At 45.5% G+C, this 6,000-nt stretch overlaps 1 protein-coding gene across 1 annotated transcript in view; it reads right to left on the reverse strand.

The window, feature by feature from the left end:
- Positions 1-4,454, reverse strand: part of CDK17 (cyclin dependent kinase 17) — a 115,021-nt gene extending 110,567 nt beyond the window's left edge. Inside the window, exon 1 of the mRNA XM_050749314.1 lies at positions 4,027-4,454. The gene's annotated coding sequence lies outside the window, so the exon portion shown is untranslated. The remainder of the gene's footprint in view (positions 1-4,026) is intronic.
- Between the last annotated feature and the right edge of the window lie 1,546 nt (positions 4,455-6,000).

The following is a 6,000-nucleotide window of genomic DNA, read 5'->3' on the forward strand; positions in this document are numbered from 1 at the left end:
CAATATATGGTATTTTGTTATAGTAGACCGAGTAAACTAAGGCAGTATCAAAAAATATTTTCAAAAGGAGACTTTGGAGAGCAAGATAATTTTCACCTCATCCCAATATGCCACAGGTCTGTAATTCTACATCCTCAAACAGTATTCAGTATCACAGGTTACTGCAGAAGATGGTAACATTATTAATTAGATTTACTGGTAGATGTCTATTGATTTTCCATGTTGACCAACAGGGAGAGGAAGACAGGCTAGGAACAATAAACTACACTCAGGTATATTCAATACACTTTTCTGGCCCTTGGCTATTCCTCTTGCCAGGTCAATATTTCACAGATATCAAAAGTAACCACCAACTAACTATACTGGAAGCAAAATAATGACAAAGAATCCACTGATGACAATATAAACTCTTAAAAGCCAGTCTAACTGGTCCTCTCCCCATCAGTTCAAAGAAATTGCCAACATTGTAGACTGAATGCTAGTGAACTACACTAGGTTCGCTATTACAGGCAGTTTTTTTCACTGCAAAAATGCTACATAAAGCACATTTTTAAGTGCCATAAACCTACTGTTTATCTTCTGTATTTAAAATGCAAAATACCATAATCACTTTACGAAATATACTTTAAATGCTGATTTCCTATTTAAAAGTTTATACATTCAAAATTCAAAAGAACCTAAAACTATTCATCCTTCCCATGTATGAAAACAGACCATTTTTTAAATAGGTAAAATTCCCTAGAGAATATAATTTTTACAACATAGCAATAAAGTAATTATCCATCCTGAAGTCTAAAACAAACAAAACAAACAAACAAACAAACAATACAAAGAACATCCTGGAAATCTAAATGCCATGTAAAAGAATGCCAGCGCATGACGGTAAAATTTTCCAAAGGCTAGGAAACATCAATAAAGATTCAAAATGTAATGCCTTATAAATATTCAACATTAGTAGACAACAACAAATAAAATCATAGAGTAAAAATTTTTGTGTTCACAGATAACTGTTATAATATTAAGGGACATCGTCATTTCCACTTTTGAATAGCTACCTCAGTTGCCATTACAGCTTCCATTGTTCACAATAAAATAGTTGCATTGTTTTTCAGTGAAAGAAAAGAAGGAAAACATTGCTGAAAATAAAGAGAAAAACAAGTCTTGACAAAGCAAACAAAATGATTTTATACGCCATCTCGTTCCACCATAATTGCAGGACTGAACTAGTATCCAAAAACTAAATATATCAACAAACATATGCATTAAAATCTGTGCTTAGTCAACACAGCTATCCTGTGCTACAGGGCAAATAAAATTTAAATTTTCTATTTTTTTTTTAATAAAAGCAGTGACTTATTAGAAAGAGACTACTGGTATAGGAAGCTACAATGGGGATCGATTCCTCCAATTTCATGTGTCCTTACTATATATGTATCTCTTTTTGTTTTTTTCATTCTGGTAACCAGAGTACATGTGACAGGCTGCGTTATTTCAAATACCTAACACTGAAAGTTACTTTCAGGCCTGAATCTAAGGATGAGATGACACATTTTATAGAAGCTTCTTTTAGTACAGCAATAGGCAAATTACGGTATTAACAAGACTTTAATTCTACATTTACATTTTTTTCTCATTGTAAATGTAATGTGAAACTTGTAAAATACAGGAAAAAAATGTTTAATCACCAATAAATCCCACCATTCGGAAACCTTGCTACTTTTTGGTAGATTTCCATCCAGTGACACTGAAAGTTCAATTTTCTAATTCGATACTGATAAATATGCAGGAAAAAAAATCAATGTATCTTCAATATTGTCTTTCAAGAAATAGACATAAAACAACAATTATTAATTATATGACCTGTTAATTTCACAAAAGTCTCTAAAATGTTTTAAGTGGTGGGGTGTGGTAGGGAGTCCCATAATTCAGACACTAGTCCTGAAACTGAAATCTCTTCCACAATGTTTATATGTCAACCCTTTAATGGCAGTGAGCAGCAAGCTATGACTGTTCGTACAGTGATATTAACATTAACGTCCCTACATCAAACAGGCTTTGCTTTTATTTTCTTTCCATGTATACCTCAATAGCGTTTTATTTTCACTGTAAAAATAAATAACCTATATCTGCATAGTAATTTTACATAAGCTTAAATTCAAAGACTCGCGTTTTTTTTAAGCCAACCAAACTGTTGGTGCTTCTGGCCTATGAGACGGTTTACCAGATAACGTAACATTCTTTACAGTCCAGCATTCTCTCTCATAACATAAAAAAGAATTTAAGGAATATCCCTTAAATATAGTCACATTATCTTTTGTTTCAACTCACTGTTTATGGAAGCATGCAGATGTCAGAGTTGCAAAAACTGAAATGACTTCATTAACAAAGCAACACCCCAACGTTTAACAAATGTCAAAACCTCACACTCAAAAAAAAAAAAAAAAAAAATGAAACAAAACCAATTATATTACCACTAGCAAATTTTTTCCCTTAAAATTTAGTTTAGTCTTATTTCTAGTTTCAAGGGAAGCTTTGTCTACTCAAGGTATCAAAGGTCTTCAAATCCCATTCATTTTCTTCTGCCCAAGAGTTAAGAAAGTCTAAAACAGAGTAAGTCAGATTTGTTACTGGGATCTTCTCACACTTGCCTTTTAAAAGAAATCTTTCAACAAAGACTCAAAAAAGAAACAGCAAAGTTTGGGGAAAGAATTGTCTGTCTTTAGGTCAAGCATTTCCTGATAAGTGACTGAAGGTCTGGCTGCCTGGAATACACTTTGCTCACCCTAGGAATGATCAAGTCTCAAAACAAAACTTGCCTCTTCTTTATGTTGAAAGTGACCTGTTAGGACCTGATACTAATTTGACGAAGAGGTGATAGAACATGACCAACGAGGTGTCTTTGGTGGACATATTCATATAAAGGAGGCGAGAGCCACAGATTTCAGCTAAATGCTTTTTGTCACTTTTGCAAAAGAAAAGCTAATTGTTAACGGCCATGTGACATTATAAATCCCAGAAAAGGAAAGGGTGGGAGGAAGAGAGAGGAGTTCAAGGCAGTTCAGGGTCAGAACAAGCTCAGGCATCCTGTCATTAACAAACGTTCCCCAAGCTGAAAGCAAAATACGGCTTACCCGAAAAGGAGTGGGTGAAAAGAAGGGGGAGAATGAGGGGAAAAACCACAGGAGAGTCAATATGGCAGTGTGGGGGTGATAGGAGGGAGGGAATCTGGAGCTATCCAGCTGAGTTGGGGAGCAAAAGCATCGCGTACAAAAAAGCTGAGAAAAGCAACTGCGACGAAGACGACAGCACGAGGCACCCTCCTCCCCGCATTTTTCCCTCCCCATCGTTTTGCTGGGTTTCCCACATTCCCTCTAGCTCCGCTCCTAACCAACACTCCGGGGTGTGACCCGCCGGCAGGAGGCTGCCCTGATCTTTGTCTCTGCCGACTCCCCACGCGCGGGCTCCTCCTCCTCCTCCTCCGCGCTCCCCACCCGCGCATAGCCCCGGCGTCTCCAAGAAGCTGCAGGCGCCGCGACCGCCGCCTCCTCTCCCACCTCCCGCGGACCCGCGCCCCTTCCTTCCCCTCCCGGGCAGCGTCGTCCGCGCCTCCAGCTCCACCCCCGCCAAGGGGGACCTTTGTGTCTCGGGGGACTTTCTGCCTCTTTCCCGTCCTCCGCCTCGCGGGGAGACCGGCCTCCCCCGCAGACCAAAGCTGCAGCGAGCACCGGAGGCGGCTGCGTCTGTATCTGTCGGCGCCTGCCGAGAAGCAGCTCGCAGACACTCACACCCCACCCGAGCCCCGGAAATCCCCGGGCGACCCAGGGTCCTCGGTGGACCCCAGGGATGACAGGCGCACGACAGCCCCCCGCGCCGCGCCTCCTCGCTCAACTTCCCGGCCGGGCCTGAGCCTCCCGCGCCCCCAGCAGCCCCCGCCCCCGCCCCCGCCTCTGTCCCACGCAGCCTCCCGGCCCCGGGGCCGACCCGACACCAGGGAAAGCGCGGCGCGGACGCCGGCTGCCAACTCACCAGCAAGAGCGGGGACCGCGAGTCCCGAGTCGAGGCGAAGAGAGGCACAGGGGGAAGCGACTCCGCGGACGCCCGCGGAGACCGGATGCAGGTCCGGGTCCCAGCGGCCGGCAGACGTGAGGCGCCTCCGAGCGCAGGCCTCCGCCGCCACAGCCGCCTTCCGGATCTCGCCGCGGGTCCGGAGCCTCGGGAGGGGCCGCGGGTGTCTCACGCGTTGCCAAGTCCCCCGGTCAACATGGCTCCCGCGCCGACGAGCCGCGCGGACGGCCCACTAATCCCCTCGGAGCAGCCGGGCGCGAGCGGGGCGGGCGCCGACGGCAGGCTGAGGCGGTCCGGCCGGGCGCTGGCTCCTAATTCTCCGCGGCTCTGCGGCGGCCCGCGGGGAGCTCAGGAGACTGCAGGCGGCCGCGTTCGCTCCCTGCGTGTGCGTCGCTTTCGCACTCGGCGGCTGCGGATTGACGCCTCCGCCTGTTCCCCGGAGGAGAGCGAGCGCAAGAGAAAAAAGACTTTTATTGAAACGATCCAACCAGCGGCGGCGGAGAAAAGCGACCGGCCGCGGGAGCTTACCCCACCCCCGCCTGAGCCGCTCGCCGGGGGCAGCGCGACCCCTGCCGGCGGCGGCTGAGGCGGGGGCGGGGCCGGCGGCCGGGGGAGGGGCCTGCAGGGCGGGGCGGGAGTCCCCGGGAAACTCCCGACTCCTAAATGCGGGCGTAGGGGGAACGGCGGGAGGGGGCCAGAGGACCCCAGCGGAATAGTGCCTGTCCGCAGCGACTGGGGGAGAAATCATGTGAATAATTCAGCCCCTCCAACTTCCCCCCTGCCCCTCGACTTCCCCCTGCCAAACGAAAACTCGTGCTTCTGTTATACAAGTAATTATTGTACAAGGTGTGTCCATGCCACGGTTCTCCACTGGCTTTCTAGAGAGTCCATGTCAAAAGACCCACACTGAAAGATGTTGATGGCTGCAACTTTTCTCCTTTGTTGTATGTGGGTACGTGGGTACTAGTGCCGCAGTCTTGCACACACACCGCATCTATTCATTTAAACTACAGCACAGTGTTTTGTATATATTATCATGTGCCCGGCAATATGCTGAGTCCCGTAAGGACGGAGAGTCTAGCTGGGATGAAAGGTGATTAACAGCTATCATAAAAATCTGAACGTCATGAGCGGAGAAATACAAGGTGCTATGAAAACAGAAAGGACTACTGTTGCACGGGTTAGGTTTTGTTTTCTTGGGGGAGGCGGGCCGCGAGAGGTTGGCCCAGTTTCTCCAACTGTTTTGACTTTCTCCTTTCCCAGAGGCTAAAAGCTAGTTCAGGAATGAACAGTAGAGTGGCAGTGAAGACAAACTAAAGTAATACTGACCCACTTCTTTCCACTAATAAGGATAAAAGCATAAAGTAAAAACAAACTTAAACCCCTAGAGGGAGATAATGAGAGGATTGAAAGGAGAGAGTAGGGACCGGATGTAGACAACATAAACAAGAAAAAAAAACCACATAAAAGTCCTGTGAAGTGAGAAATTTTTTTCCATGTTAACACCCGGAAGTAGAAGCTGCATTGAAGTTTCAAATCACAGTATGTGCTGAGAACTTCGGAGAATTATCTTTTTGTATTTAGGGATGAATCCTTTCCCCCTTAAAAATGTTGTATGCTGACATCTTTCTCTTATTTTGTTGGGCAAAGTTGAATGCATCTACAGTTATATCCAACGATCGTGTCAATCAGGCTTCTCCCATGCCTCTAAAATTACCAGGACCCGTAAATTAGCAACAGTTATGCTCTACACGTATTTAACACTTGTTTACAACCAAGAATGCAAATATACATAACAAGCTTTCCGTTAGAACAAGTGCGCTTTGTTTAAAAGCACTGTTAATGAAGCTTTTTAAATTTGTTCAAGTCAAACTTGGAACTTTATAATATAGCAAGACGTAGCATCACTTTCAGAGTTCTTTTTAAGTTAAACAG

Source organism: Macaca thibetana, chromosome 11, assembly GCF_024542745.1.
Source record: "Macaca thibetana thibetana isolate TM-01 chromosome 11, ASM2454274v1, whole genome shotgun sequence".
Lineage (NCBI taxonomy): Eukaryota > Metazoa > Chordata > Mammalia > Primates > Cercopithecidae > Macaca > Macaca thibetana.